Below are 16,334 nucleotides of genomic sequence, written 5' to 3'. Positions count from 1 at the left end.
GTCGCTATCTCTGCTTGAAATTTTTGAAATCTAAATTTATGCCTAAGTTTATTTTTTCTGGGAATTTGGATAGTAAGATAAGTCATTTATGGATAAGATTTTAAAGAAACATAAAAAACAGAAATACAAAACTGCAAAAAAATCAACATCCAAAAGGTTACGTTGAAAAGGTAAAATCACTACTGGCAAAACTTACCTCCTTCTGAACATGTTTTATTAGATAATTCCAACGCAAAATAGCCTAATTAACCCATAATAAATTAATTGTTTCTAAAAGCGGTCTTTATTTTGCAAATTCGTATCTAAATATTCAAGTTTGTAAAATCCCGCTCTCCGTTCCCGGAATCTAAATATCCTTAATTAGTTCGATGACAACCTTGCAAATTGGTAAAAGCTATTGCTTATTTGGTTTATTATTATTCTGAATGGAATATATATTTTTGTTCTGTTAATTCAACTTACAGGCAGCTTTAGTTAATTTAAAAGCTAAATTTTGGGATGTAACAGTATCTGACTTTTACTCCTTATTTATCAAATTTAATTAGTGATATAATTCTGTTAATGTTATTGTTGTTAATGGTTATAGCAAAAAAACTATAATAAAAATATTTATTATTATCATTATTGTTATTATTATTATTATCATTATGTAGCAAAAATCCGTCCTATAGCTTGGACCACACAGGAGATGCGCGGCATGCCGGTATCCTCTTTAATTTTTTCAAGAATGTTGTGTATCTCATTCCCCCAAAACGCCGACGATTAGGACCACAAAATGAACTGTGCATTCGGCATATAACCTGCACAACTCGCCAACAAGCTCTACATATTTCGCTCGCTTTTCCGTTTCTTTGATTTCGATGTTGGTTTCTGCTGGAGCAGAGAACTCTATGCCAAACATCGAGTTACTTCGCTTATCCCACAGAACTCTGTTTGGCTTATTAGCCTGGAGTCAGCTTGTAGTGGGGAAAGCATAATTCCAGTAGATGTGGCAGTTGTTTTCCACTACTGTTTCAATATCACCTGGAACGTATGGGAGCACTGGTGTTTCATCAATACAGTAGGAATGCCTCAAGTGATAGTAAAGCACCCGAAGAGCCGCCTAACGCCGGTAGATCTATTTCGAAACTGCCTGCCCGGGCAAGCTGATAGTAAATGTATAAGAGATTCGGGATGAGAAGATGAGACCTAAATGGTCTGTCGCTTGACGTGCTGCTCTAAAGAAGAATGCTCCGACATTAGCAGTTTCATGATCCCTCACGAGTCTCAGAAGTGCGTTCGCGCTATTTGCGATTTTAATGGCAACAACGCCCAAGACAAGCTTGCCACACTCCAGACTTAGAAGACCTCTTCTTCCCTGATCTCGTGGAAGGTATATTCAGGAAACGGATGAGCGGGGTTGAATGCTACTATTGAGATGCATCATTTTACGCGTGCTCACATCCAGATCCCGTCGCTATTCTCGTCTCCACTTCACCAATCCGAAGGAATAGAGAAGCACCGGCACCGCAAGCATATTCGTAGCGGCCACTTTGTTGATACCGGAGAATCCCGATTGCCATATCTTTCGTAGGCGCTGCCTATACCTACTTCTTAGAGTTGTCTTCACATTCTTGTGTTCGGTGTTGGTCGACTTCGAGATACCGATATGGTTCGTTGTCTTCAAGGTGGTGCAGTATTGCTCCGTCAGACAGTTGATCGTTTTCTGGATGGTTTCCGAAGTGACCCTTCTATAATGTCAACAGGGCACGCTTATCGAGGCCAAACTCTGGAATATTCTTATCCTTTAGAGACTGTTGTAGGTCTCTTTGACCAGTAGCGTAAAACTTCAAGTTGTTAATCTTATCTAAGCCACGTGCAGTATGATTTCTGACACCTTTAAGGGCTTTTATCACTTTTTTCCGTTGAGACCAATTGATTCCCCATCTTGCCCAACACCTCAGCCGAGCGGGGTGGATTGGGAAGCTTGCTCATCATTGTTGTCTGTAACAATCTGAGAAACCATAGCGCACCGTGTTGTTAGCCTAGTGCGCCTGGGTGCGCCGGGTACCGGTATTGCGTAGGTATTATAATTATCATTATTTTTAATAATAATAATAATAATAATAATAATAATAATAATAATAATAATAATAATAATAATTATTATTATTATTGTTATTGTTATTAAGATATTTCGATTCCTAAAAAGTGTAATCCAATGTGCAAGACGTGATCACCTTTCGAATTTAGACAGTTCTGTTTTGCTTCACTCATGCACGGGAAGTGACATTGTGCACGGTCGATTGATAGTAGTCAATTCTTATTTGAATCAATATAGTTTTACAAAGTAAAAACCTAGCCGACTTTGTGGTTAGAGTATCTTTAGGTATAATTAAAATTATGGCTATTGCGTATCAAGTGCGGCATGATGTCGTATGAATCGTGTGTTAAAATCACGAAAAACACAAAAATTCTAGGAGGCGACAAGATTCATTACTGTTCCTAAGGAAGTGAGTCCTTGGAGTCGATTCCAACTCGTGACGATTCTGGATCTGAAGCTCCATTTGATTGCGAAAAGGAAATTATGTATTTGAAAGAATTCTTGAGCAAAAAAAATCTTGTTATCCAGAATCAAGCCATAGCCATTACCGCTCTAAAAGAAGAGGTGAGCCTAGTAAAAAGCAATATATTCCTTGAAGAGCAAATAGGGCTAAAACATCATAGACCTGTAAAACGCTTTCGCTTAATAAATTAACAAATAAACAACTGTGTGGTGCAGTCAGTAATAGAACTGGGTGGTGGGTCCAAAAGCAAAACTTCCAGAGTCCTAAACGATAGGGTCAATCCGCTTGGCGTTAATTCTAAATGTGCACGAGTTGCTGAATGTAAAATCTGTTTGCATATTACTAAATTGCAATCAAATACCAAAGCTGAGGAGGTCTGACAATATCTAGCACCGATAGTGAGTGGAGTGGAAGTGTTCCAGGTCCCATCAATGTATCCTGGGAGTTACTACTCCTTTAGGGTATCGGCCATGGATCATGAAGCGCAAAACATTTTGGATACTTCCATCTGGACCATGGGTGTGTTGATAAATCATTTTTTCCCAAAGCGTCTGACATGAGAAAAGGCCGACCCAAGACCACCGACAGAGGTAGGAACAGCATTCGTGTCTTGAGCTACAATGTGCAGAGTCTCCTAAGTAAACTGGATGTAAGTTACTGAATATCTAAATTCTAATGGTTTTGACATTGTGTGTTTTTGTGAACATTTTATAAATGGCCAGGAGTTGCTTAATATTATTAAAGTTCACATTATAAATTAGTTGGATATTATTGTCGTCTCAGTGCCTCTAGAGGAGGAACTGCCATATATGTTAAAAATACCATTGCTTGTAGCAGTCTTAATCTAATCTATTGTTTGGATCTTCACGCAGAGTTTTGTGGTGCGGATATACCTGTGATTAATCTTATTCGAATCAATATTTATCGCTGGGGCTCTCGAGGCAAATTTTCTATATTTGTAGAATTTGTAGACTTTTGAACTCTTGCCCGCTGAAATTTATTCATTTCACTGTTAAGTTTAATTTGAGTGATGCTGCTGATCGGAATGAGTTACTGAACATGCTGTCCTCTTTTGAAATGCATGGAATCATTTCAGAAAATACTAGAATTACTTACTATTCAGCAAATTGCATTGACAACATTATGGTAAAATTTTGTGATATCTTTTACAGCACTGGTAACGTCGAGCCTGGTTTTTCCGATGAAGGCGTTTTCATTAATGTGAAAACTGATTTTAGGTTGAAAGAAGACAGATTTCAGAACGAAAAAAGGTAAATGATCAAAGGCTCTATATCAGAAGGTTATCAAGCCCCACAGGATTATTTTTACTGGATCCTGGACAATTCTACATTTGAGTAATTCTAATTCTCTAGACATTTACAATCAAAGTTCAAAAATTCTTAAACATAGCGCAAATTTTTTAGCTAACCCAATAGCTCATCTAATTAACCAGATGTTCGAGACGAGAGGATATTTCCAGATCAGTTAAAAGCAAGCAGGAATGTGCCACTACACGAGAAGGGAGATGCTAACATCCCTTCAAATTATAGACCTATTGAAATCATCCATATAATAGGCAAGGTCGTCGAAAAAATCTTAAAAGATCGATTATTGAACTATTTTGAAAAACATAAACTCTTGTGCACACGAAGGCTTTTGATTGTGTGGATCGTGGAGTGCTGATGCAGAAGCTCAAGTGCTATGGTATCAGGGGCATGCCTCACCGATTATTGCGCTCTTTATCTGAGCGGCAGACTTCAATGTGTCGAATTGCATACCGGCATCGTCTGGAGTGCTGCAGGGTTCGGTCCTCGGGCTCCTGCTGTTCATAGTTTACATCAACGATTTGCCTTCCCACATACTATGTAATACTACCTTCTACGCGTATGATAAATTCTTTTATCCCGAGCTAGTATCGATAGTGTGACCAACAAGAGCGCTTGGATGGTTCGGCTCGAACTCCCTGCAGTTAAACGAAAATAATACGAACCATCTTATTGTTTCTTGTAGCAAGGTGCACAATTTAAATAATGCTCCTTGTTATTATTATTATTTATATTATTATTATTATTATTATTATTATTATTATTATTATTATTATTATTATTCATTACCGCTGGCGTAAGCGGACCACAAGCTACTGAGTGCTCTCTCCACGTGTCTTCCTTAAAATCGTAGTTAAAGTTCAAATTAAATCTTCAAAAGTGTTTTACTAATAACATAAGTGTGGTGTGAACTACAGTACTTATTGGTGTCATTGAAATCATTCTTTATTACGCGTATAAACCGATCGGTTTATTTCCTTAGGATCACCCACCTTTTTTGCCTTTCGGAGAGCGCGTGAAAAGGTTGTTTCCGCCCACGGTTCGTAGAAAACTTATTGTACAGTTCGGATCCGATTGTTTTTCGGTTTTGTGCTAAATAACTTAAACTGACGTATAGCAATGGTGCAAAAAGCCTGTAAGCGCTGTGACGGTGTTGCTGGCACGGGTCTGAAGTGCATCGTCTGTGGTGTTCTAATGCACAAGTCTTGTGCCAAAATATGTAAATTCGTTAAAATTCTGCAGGATGATAAAATAGACTGCTGCACATATGACCCTCGTGTCGTCGACAAGACCGCTGGGCCCTCCACCGCCTCCACTGAATCCGCCACTGTGGACGCAGGGAATACCAGCGACCAGCCGTTGGCTGACCACATATCCAGTAACCATCTCACTGAAATACGGTATCTGAAAGAGCTGCTCAAACAAAAAGATGAAACAATACGTTACCAGTTAATGGTTATTAATTCCCTTCAAGATCAGATGGCTATGTTAAAGAGAGAGTCCGCATCCCATGTCTGCCCGGTTCTTCCCGTTGTTGTCGGCGGGGCACGTAATCCAGGCACTAAACTTGATGTGCCGGCTGACGGGTGGAGGAGAACTACAGCCCCACAACAAAGATTAACCGAATCGACTGTTGGTGGTGCTCTACACGAGGCTACAGTGCGGAATAAGTGCAGCGAGATCATCAGCTTGACCTCCAGCGACAACCTTGTTCCTGGTTCCGGTCCTGCCAGTGATCTCCGTCCACCCCAAACAAAAGTGGAGAGACCACCTCGTCCCAAGCTCACTTCCAGACCTCAGCCGATAGTGGGCAGTCTTAAAGACCCTGCGTCCTGTAAGTTACAGGTAGCAACCAGAAGGACACAGTTCCACATCTCCAAGATGCATCCGACGACTAGAGCCTGTGACATTGAAGAATATCTGAAGCCTATGGTTGCGGAGGTTCAAGTGGAGCAAATTCGATCCATGTTCCCTGAAAGTTATGCATCTTTCAAGTGCACGGTGTTGGACGCTGACTCAGGGAAGATTCTTAATCCTTCCATTTGGCCCACTGGAGTGCTCGTGAATCGTTTTTTCGGTCGGCGTGCTTCGGGGCAGCAACCCAAGTAATAAAGGTACTCTAAGTATTCTTAGCTTAAATATTCATGGTCTCTCTAGTAAAATTGACTTACTCAACGGTTATTTGCTGGATAAAAATGTAGATATTCTCTGTCTATCTGAACACTTTGTCTGTGATGAAGAACTTTTAAAATCAATATGTGTAAATAATTTTCTATTGAAAAGCTTTCGATGCCGTCAGACTGCGGTCAGAGGGGGCGTATCAATTTATAGTAAACACAAAGTCAACTGTAGAACTTTAGATTTAGATAAATACTCACTAGACATCCATGCCGAATTTTGCGGCATTGAATTAACCCACAAAAATACCGTAGTTATCAATGTATATAGATCGGGGAGCCACGGCGACCCTTATCTATTTATATCCAGGCTAGAACTTCTTTTAAATGACCTCTACTCTAAGAAGAGAAAACTTATTATTACAGGTGACTTTAATATCAAATTCAACCTGACTTCAAATGCTCTAACGATGGATTTTGTCAACTTACTTGCCACCTTTGGAATCTCCCCTAGTGTCGCTGACCATACCCGTATAACTGAAACTACGTCAAGTTGCATTGATAATTTCCTTGTCAATATATCCCCCACTCTGTTCACTGCGGGCAGTGAGGATCCAGCATTCTCTGATCATTCCGCTGTTTTTATGGAATTACACTTTGATGTTTCCTCTGTGCACGATGACCATATTCAATTCAGACCAATTACCCAGGCGGGTCTGAATAACCTCTGCACAAGTTTTGAGAGCACCGATTGGGAACCTTTTATTAATACTAACGCCGATCCGACCAACTCAACAAAAGAACTGCTTCATATCTTCACCGCCAATATCCAGAATCACTTTAAAGTCGTAAAGCGCAGTAATTCCTTCCGTCCCCCCGTGGTCTGGTTCAATCGTGACCTCAAACTTATGAGGGATCACGTGATGCTTTTAAAAGCCAAGTGTCGAATATTTTCCCCACGCGACAGTTGGGCTGAGTATAAACTGGCTAATGCTAACTACAAAAGAATGATCAAAGAAACAAAATCCAAGGCATATGCCAATTTTATAACTAGAGCCGGCAACATGAGTAAAAGTTGTTGGACCTTGATTAACCATGAAACTAACCGAGCCTCAAAGGCTATACCCAACTCAATCACACCCAACGAATTTAACTCTTACTTCTCCAATGTAGTAAATGACCTAGTATCATCCATTGGGAAATCCAGTGACCCATATGTGTACCTTACGAAAACACCCTCTCCGTGTAAATCTTTCTTCTTAAGCCCGGTCTCTGAGAGTGAGATGTATGGCATTATTATGGGTCTAAACAACTCAAGTTCTACCGATTGCTTCGGCTTAAATTCAAAAATATTGAAACACACCATTGAGTACATCGTGGGTCCCCTGGCAGCCATAACGAACGCAGTGTTTTCGAGTGGCGTATTTCCTTCGGATCTAAAACTTTCAAAAATAATTCCCATTCACAAAAAAGACGATCAACATACACCAAATAACTTTAGGCCCATTGCAATTACCCCTATATTCGGTAAAGTCATTGAGAAAGCCCTGAAGGCTCGCCTGTCACTGTTTTTTGAGGAAAATAAACTTCTGTGTGAATCGCAGTTTGGCTTTCGTGAGGGGAAATCCACGACCCATGCACTTATGCACTTTGTGAACAGTATGGTGCGGGGTTTCGATGCTGGCGACGTATCAAAGGCACTTCTGTACGACCTTACGAAAGCGTTTGACTGCGTCGATCACGATGTGCTCTTAAACAAATTAAAATTTTATGGCGTCAGAGGTATCCCTCTAAAGTTAATAAAATCGTATCTTAGTAACCGGTTTCAGTATGTTGAGTTTGGTGGAGTGTCGAGTGATGATGCTCTTCCAGTGAGCTGCGGTGTCCCACAGGGCTCGGTTCTTGGGCCGTTGCTCTTCATCATTTATATAAATGATCTGCCATTGTCCGTGCCAGATGCGAATGTCACCTTGTTTGCTGACGACACTGCCATTCTGTTAACAGCTAAGCATCAACGAATGCTTAGTGAAGATGTCAGCGTAGCAACAAATGTTCTCCAGCAATGGTTTTCTGCAAATAACTTAGTCCTCAATAAACAAAAAACTCAAGAACTTACCTTCTCCTGCAGTAAAGTCGACTATCTGTATCAAAATAATATAACCCTCTTGGGATTCGTAATTGACAGGACTCTGTCATGGTCAGGCCAGATTCATGAGGTCTGTGCAACGTTGTCTCGGCGACTGTTCCTACTGAGACATCTCAGCCATTGTCTAACCCCGGCGGCCCTTAGGATAGCCTATTTTGGGCTTTTTCATAGTGTGCTGTCTTATGGCATTGTGCTTTGGGGTGGGGTTGGATATACGGAAAGAGCTTTTCGTTTGCAAAAGAAGGCTGTGCGGGTGCTCTGCGGTGCCAACCCGATTGCCCACTGCAAGCCCATTTTCTCTGACTTCCAGGTTATGACGCTGCCTTCTACTTATATATACCGATCTATCTTGTATATTCACGAAAACGCGGATGTCTATGGGACACTTGGCAATAGACATGAGTATAATACTAGGTATGTTGACATGATCACCCCACCTCACTCCAGACTGACGTCCTCACAAAACAATAAGATTAATGTTAAACTGTATAATGTTCTCCCAAATAATATAAAAAATCTACCATACAGACAATTTAAAAAGAGAATGAAAAGTTTTTTTACTGATAATCCTTTCTATGATATTAATGAATACTTGGAGTTGATCAAACATACTACACTTGAATAGACCACTGCGTTAGTGTGTTAGTTCTCAAAATTTGTACAACCTTTTATATTATATATATAAATTCTTTTGTATTGTTAACCTTTGACGTACCATTTGTTGTTTTTGTGACGTATCTGAATGGCCAATAAATTCTATTCTATTCTATTCTATTATTATTATTATTATTATTATTATTATTATTATTATTATTATTATTATTATTATTATTATTATTATTATTATTTGTACAACCTTTTATATTATATATATATAAATTCTTTTGTATTGTTAACCTTTGACGTACCATTTGTTGTTTTTGTGACGTATCTGAATGGCCAATAAATTCTATTCTATTCTATTCTATTCTATTATTATTATTATTATTATTATTATTAATATTATAAACTCTGTTTGAAATACTTAAACTTATTTAAGCATATTTATGCATCAAGTTTGATAAGGAACGCTTTAATCACGAAGTTGATTCGACACGAGCGGAACAAGTAACCGAAGAATTTTATGTGCTCCATACTGCTTTTTCCACGTCCATTAGTTTTTGGGTACATTTTAGCAAAATAGCACCAATATATTTACTGAGTGACGTGTAACGTAACCGTCATTTTAAGACTATAAATAAAATGAAAATCGGTAGCATGGTATTGGTTTATTTTTTCTATATAATTACCTTAGATCGATCTTTCTGGATTATTTTAACCTGGTTTCGTTTTACTCCGACGCGAATAGAAAGGGTTTAATCGTTTTATGGCGCCCGTTTTTTAAAAACGGTCATAAATACTTATTTCCGGCCCGTAAAATTTAACGCAAATGAAATAAATTCGAACGTAACGGCCCTTTAAAGGCAATTACAGCGAGATAGCGAGCTGGGGTAAAGGGGAACCTATAAAGATATTTTCCCATAAACTTAGCACAAGCCGGCGGGGTATGAATATAAATCCACCCTTCGACGAAATAACTTTTGTAACGGCTTTCATTTCGCACTAAATCAATTTCGAATTTATATGGTGGGGGTTAAGTAGTTTTATTCACTCGAACGAAGTTTTCTCATTTCAATCGCAATCGTTTCCAGAGATTTTTGCTTGTTTTATTTTTGTTCTCTGGAGACATCCTTTTCAATTACCAACAATGCTAAGAAGCATACCTACAAAGTTGATGTCAAAAGGCGGCTAAGTAATGGGAATTGTTGTCTTCCTCTTGCGTATTTATATAAGTGGCAAAATGGATTAATCTCTCTGAAATCATTTATATATTATAATTTAATAATCAAATAATATTATCTAGAATATTTTCCTATTAATTGTTAGCCTAAACCGATAGCTAAAGTTTACCAAAGTACTATTTTTTTCTTTTTTTCTTATGCATGAATTTATATTGTCATGTCATGTAAATGATAACATCGAAGTATTCGATATTACATTAACAATTGACCTCTCCGTCTAAAAGTTCCATTCATAGGTTCGTCTCTCTGATTAGACAATAGGTTTTCATTGAGATATTTGTATATAGTTCTTGCTTTTTTAAATAATCAAAGAGGGAAATTAATAGGATAGTAGCAGTATTAAAAATGCGAAGGTATGCAACCATTTTTATTTTATCAAAGTTTACAGAATACATAAAAAATAAAAATTAGTATCTCATTTTTATTCGATTCTTACTTGACCTTTTGTAGTTGGCATTTTGAAATTCGCAGATCAAGAGCGAGAAATTTAAAATACATCGTTGAATATTATAATAGACAGCTTTGAATTTTAATTGTTTGCTCTATTGAAGCAACTTATATATTCTTCACTAACTAATATTAAACGTGGCATAAATGGTTGTCAATAAAGATCCAGGAATTTTTAAGTCAAAAACTTGAATTTTGCAAAAGATGATATAAATTGGTTTAAACTCACCGTTTGTCTATATATTATTTAAATTATCACTGTTGCTATCGATGACTTAGCTTCAAAAATATCGTCAAATCTCCATATCCAATAAAATTGCAACAACGATAGTATTCGTGAGAAAACTCGTTATCTCGCGTTGAATTATAATTAATTAATATTGTGCGCTTCGTATACATAAACTAAATAGAGGCCAGTATGACGTATGCGAACAGGGAAAGGAAAACCTGACGGGAAATTTTTCATCGACGCGCGCCCTAAATAAAATGTTTTTCGTTCAAATCGTGTTGTTTGGCCCACATTCTTTGATAGCGTTTTTCGTGAAAACATGTGCGTTTTGTTTAATGTTGCACAATGGCTTTTCCGATCGGTAATTCGGAATCTTTGATTATTTTATGAAACCTCGATAGCGAGCCCGGTAGTAACTATAGATTTGGATCATTTTTTAATATTCCATCAGTTTGGGTACTATAAATAAAGTGTCCCAAATAACGAAAAAGTGGTTTTGTGGGATTACATCAAGCAATCACACTGAGGATGTGTGAAGTGTGTCAAAAGTATTGATGTAGTAATAATGGTAATAATAATAATAATAATAATAAAGGTCTTTAATGAATTAATTAAAAAAAAACATTTTATAAGAAATTTAGACATGCAGGTATAGTTTAGTTCACCATTGCATGAATGGTGGCTATGCTTACACTAAACCTGTTAACCGATATAAATAAATATACAGGAAAATGAATTAAACATATCATATGTCATCGTAAATGTGCATTTTAAAGAATTATTCTTTTGGTAACACAGATTTGTACAGCAGCTTATTGAAAGCATATTTTTTCTTTAATATTTAAAATTCATTCGGTAGATTATTAAATGCTTTTGTCACGCAATAAGAATAGGAGAATAAGAGTGAGCTGGAGGCGATAGGGTATGGTCTGTTCATAGATATAAGAAAGTGGTCATTAACATACAATGCAACAAGATTATTACCTAAAGTTTCGGAATTTAAATTCAGGTAAAATTGTGGTCCGTAATAGAAAATAATTGTATTAGTAATCATTGTTATTTCGTGTGTTGAATAGTGTGTGAATTATGAAAAATATGTGCGAGCCTAGTGTATCTCAGGAGATGCTCGCCCAAATGTAGAAAACACTATTCTATTAAGACCAAAGAAGTTATAAACAATGTTTATTTGACTCTCATTGAACGTGGTGCCAGCAAGCAAGCATCTTTAAAAGAAACGGCCACATTGACGAAAATGTATGGAAAATTGTGAATAATCCCATTTCAGTGAGGAAAAAAAGAAGCGATGCTGACATTTTCTCGAGTGTAGATGAAAGTGATCAAGATATAATATAATTTGTCGTAACAATGTTTTTCCCCGTGTTAACTCCAATGTCCTCAAACTTATAGAAACCGAAGTTTTTAATATCCCTCCACATAGTTGGGCAAATTTTGTTAAACATATAGAAAAAGCAGAACAATCGTATATCCATATTGCAAATAATATAGAAAAAATAATAATTAGAACAGGCGATGATAGCGATAGTGATACTGATGTATTATGTGAATAATTTTAAGTAATTTGAGTAGGTAATTTTGACTGATAGTTTTATTTTAGATTTAATCATAAATACATACATAAATAAATAAATATTGTTTAGTATCCTTCCTAACAAAACCCCAAATAATAAAATTCTAAGCAAAGAACGGACCTGTTCGGCCACATTTCATTCTTACAGCTTGCTCGGGTCTTTCCTTAATTCGTATCAGATAGTCACTTTCTTATATCTATGAAGAGACTTTACCTTTAAACCTAATACAATGAACCCCGGTTATAAAGTATGTAGGTACGTACATATTTTTATTTTATATAAAAATAGAAAACTAATAAACACTAATATAGGTACTAAAAAACGAAAGAAACTAAACTACCTAAACTAAAAACTTATCTGTCTATATAAACTTTACGACATACAAGTAAAAATTATACTTTAATCTTTTGAGTAAAAAAATGGGTTATTTTTTTTTCTCAATACAAATTTTACATTGTCGATGTGCTTCTCAACCTTCCAGACGCTTGCATAATATCAACATTTACATTATCCTGTAGATTGTAAAAAATTTGTAAAAATTTTGGTGGCACAAAGCGCTTCAGAATAACTTGGTACTTCCTCCTGTTGAACATCGTCGCTTTCGTTACCAGAGCTTTGAGGATCATTTGGCTGTAAAATTTCAGTAATAATATGATTATCCGTTAATAACTCCGTTGTTATTAAATTATCATCAATAGTTGAGAATCTATCCAGCTCAGTAAGATACATTTCAATGTTGCTTAGATCTTGGCCGCTATTGCGCTACCAATTACTAATCTTTTGATTTTATCAGACCTGCATATCGAAGCAGTTTGAAACAGTGGTTGAAGTAACATTATTCCAACATTGTAAGTCTAGGATAGTGATGATGAAAGGTTACTTATTTTCAAACGACTGGATTAAACGATACCAAAAATATCTGCGTTAATATGCCTTCAGGCATTTTTTTATGCCCTGATCCATTGGTTGGACGACTGAGGTACTATTTTAAGGCAAAAACTCTAACCTGATATTTGAAAGGATTAGATATTCTAGACGAACTGCCCAATTGTCAACCAAAAGCAATATTTTTCTATTCTGATGTTTTAGTTTTTCATCCCAATCCTTAAAATAATTATAAAAAAAAAGTCATCTCCGCTCGCTGGTTTGACTTATAGATGACAATTAGATTTTTCACAGTTTTCATACATCTTGGTCGTTTATATTTACCAATAACAAGAAGTTTGCATTTTTCGCTTCTTGTCATATTTGCACAAACCCAAACGGTGTACCTCAATTCGAATGCTTCTCACCCAAACACATTCCTCCTCTAAATATAAGGGTACGATCTGGAGTCATCTTGTATAGCCCAGTCTTGTCCCCATTGGCAATATCCTCAGAGCTGTAATTTTGTACAATATTGGGCCACTTATTTTCCAATCAGTTCAGCACAGCTTGTTTGTTAACATTTCCTGCTTCACCAGAAAATTTTCCGACGTTTATGTTGGGACGAACTTTAAAACGTTTGAGCAACCTGTAGAACAACTAAAGTCCTCACCCTGTATTCCCTTGGCTAATTCTTCGGCTTTCAATTTCAGAATTGGACCACTTGTTGCAATATTTTCGGATCTTCGAGCTCTATCTACATCTAAACGTGCAGGATTTCTAATTTTTTTAATCCTGTGCGATTTATAGTCACTTGCTTTCGATTTTCGCGATTACTTTTACAACTAAAGACTTGCGCCGATCCGCCATTTTAACCATAAAACAATGAAGTGGAAACTGTCGACCCGACACGTACATTTCAGATAAAACGTCGTAAATGATTACTGAAAAATCCTCGATTTTTTCGGGAAACCACCGCTCGATAATCCGGTTTCAGCGTACACTCGTACTTTGTAACGAGACAATAGTGAAAATATTGTACTTTATTACCGTAGTAGAAGTTATATATGGTACTTAATATCCGATGAAAATTCAAGAGTATTTTGGACGGACCAGTAAAATATGTACGTAATACCTGGAAGTACGTTATAAACTAAGTTCACTATATTGATATTATGTACTTTAGTCCGAAAGCTAATTCTGTAATATAGATGCGGCGTCTCAAATAACGATAAAAAAGGTAGTTGTAAAAGACCAATATTTTGCATATTAAACCACTTGTTTTCAACCAGAGTGTGATTAACTTGTTGAATTTTGCGAATGCCAATATCAGGCGCAAACAAGAATTTTGTGGCTTTTGCATTCTGTACTGATATTGATATTGTAGGTTTGCAAAAATTGTATTCTGTCTGTTCTTATACCAAAATCTATTGATGTAGTGTTGTTATTGAGATAGAGGCAATAATTTTTAGAAAACATTGAGAGCTTGGTTAGCTTGATCTGTATTATTTGCATAAAATTGATGCAGACATGATAAATTTTTTTTTGAGAATTATCAATTATACGCATTGATCATTTAGTGTCACTTTAACCCTTCCTACGGAACATTTTGAACATCTGGTATTACGTAAAACCAGACAGAACATTACTTCACTTCACTATAATGCAACCAAAGCAACTGTACTGATACAATGGCTAAGCAATACATTACAATACGTGACACTAATTGTTTGCCTTTTCTAGGTATTCAGAGTGTGGGAAACCAAATATAACCTACTTAAAAGGTCCTACTTCTTTCTTTGGGAAAAGTGATAGATAGATTCAATATACTAAGGATCCAATTGAATAGCAATCTATGGAAGCTGTCTGTTCAGGACCTTTAGATGACGCAGTTCCGAAAAGCTATTAGTGGCAAATGCTGTGTGGAAGAACAAGAGACAATAAATCTGGAACCGTCTGTTTTCGATGTAAAAAATAAATATCCATGTAGGGCATTTGGCCAAAGAAGCAATCCGGATGCTCCGTGTTAAGCTCAAAACAGTATTTGGAACGACAAAATAGTCTGGCAAAAATCATACGTCAAGAAATCATAAAAAAGTATCTGGGGAGAACGAATTTGCCACCGTACTACGCCAGTGCTGGAGTATGACCGTTGTAGGCTTTACTGGAACAGGAAAATCATCACCGATAAGCCCATCCCAAATAACATTCTTGATATTGTACTGACCCTCAAGGAAGAAAAGAAAACGTTTATCATTGACGAAAACACCGCGAAGGGCAATGCCGAAAAAATTAATAAATATATATCCCTGGCCGGTGAGCTGCAATCAATATCGAAACTGGACACAATCTTAATAGTCCCGATAGTCATAGGATCGACCGCAGAAATCCCTAATAAACTGCTTGAAAGTTTGGACAAACTGAAACTGAATGAACAGTTGTACTTACCTGCGCAGAAGTCAGTTCTACTAGACGCCTGCGGTATTGTCCGCAGGACCACTGGAGAAACCGAAAGCTAGATCAAGAGACCAAAAATACTTACCCTCTTGGTAGACTCGAGCGGGCTAAGTAAAGATTCCTCCCAGAGAGTGTAAAAAGTTAAAACAATATTATTATTATTATTATAATTATAAACAAATTGTTTTTCACTCACTCGTTGTCACTCGTGTTAAACTAATTGCATAATGTACTACTTAAAAATCGAAATGGCGACAGACGGTAAGGAATTAAAGATGCTAGAGGTATTGTAGTTGAAAGATCTTTGATATAATACTATTATCCATAAAACCTTAAGCTAGGTGCTAGTCCTGTCCGTTTTTTTCCACCCATCAACTTATCACGTCGCCTCCGTAGTTACGAGTAGAATGAGAAAATTAAGTAAATCCAAATTACATACCAAAATATGATCCGATAAGAAATTTCAATTTGCTCTTTATTGCTATAGAAAAACCTCGAAAAGGGCGAAAACGTTTTTCATGGATATAAAGTGCCCAATAAAAACGTAATTAATTATCGTCAAAGTGAAAATATGGCATTTACAGCGACCGGCGTTTACCGAACGATTGAAAATATTAATCAATCAGTTGAGCCGTATATCATTGCCGGGGTATATATATATATATATATATATATATATATATATATATATATATATATATATATATATATATATATATATATATATTATTAATAGTATAAATTACATCATTCGTTGGCTTGTTGAACTCCGA

General features: G+C 36.6%; 1 long non-coding RNA gene across 1 annotated transcript; it reads right to left on the bottom strand.

Moving 5' to 3' along the window:
- Window positions 1–4,282: 4,282 nt before the first annotated feature.
- On the bottom strand, window positions 4,283–5,292 carry LOC132698709 (uncharacterized). The gene is made up of 3 exons (XR_009618406.1): window positions 4,864–5,292; window positions 4,422–4,509; window positions 4,283–4,368 (listed from the first exon to the last, which is right to left on the bottom strand). It is a non-coding gene; the product is annotated as an uncharacterized LOC132698709 (long non-coding RNA).
- Window positions 5,293–16,334: the final 11,042 nt, after the last annotated feature.

This window comes from Cylas formicarius, unplaced genomic scaffold (assembly GCF_029955315.1).
Source record: "Cylas formicarius isolate icCylForm1 unplaced genomic scaffold, icCylForm1.1 PGA_scaffold_2__14_contigs__length_35257938, whole genome shotgun sequence".
In the NCBI taxonomy this organism is placed as follows: domain Eukaryota; kingdom Metazoa; phylum Arthropoda; class Insecta; order Coleoptera; family Brentidae; genus Cylas; species Cylas formicarius.
This window is presented reverse-complemented; position numbering and strand designations above follow the sequence as displayed.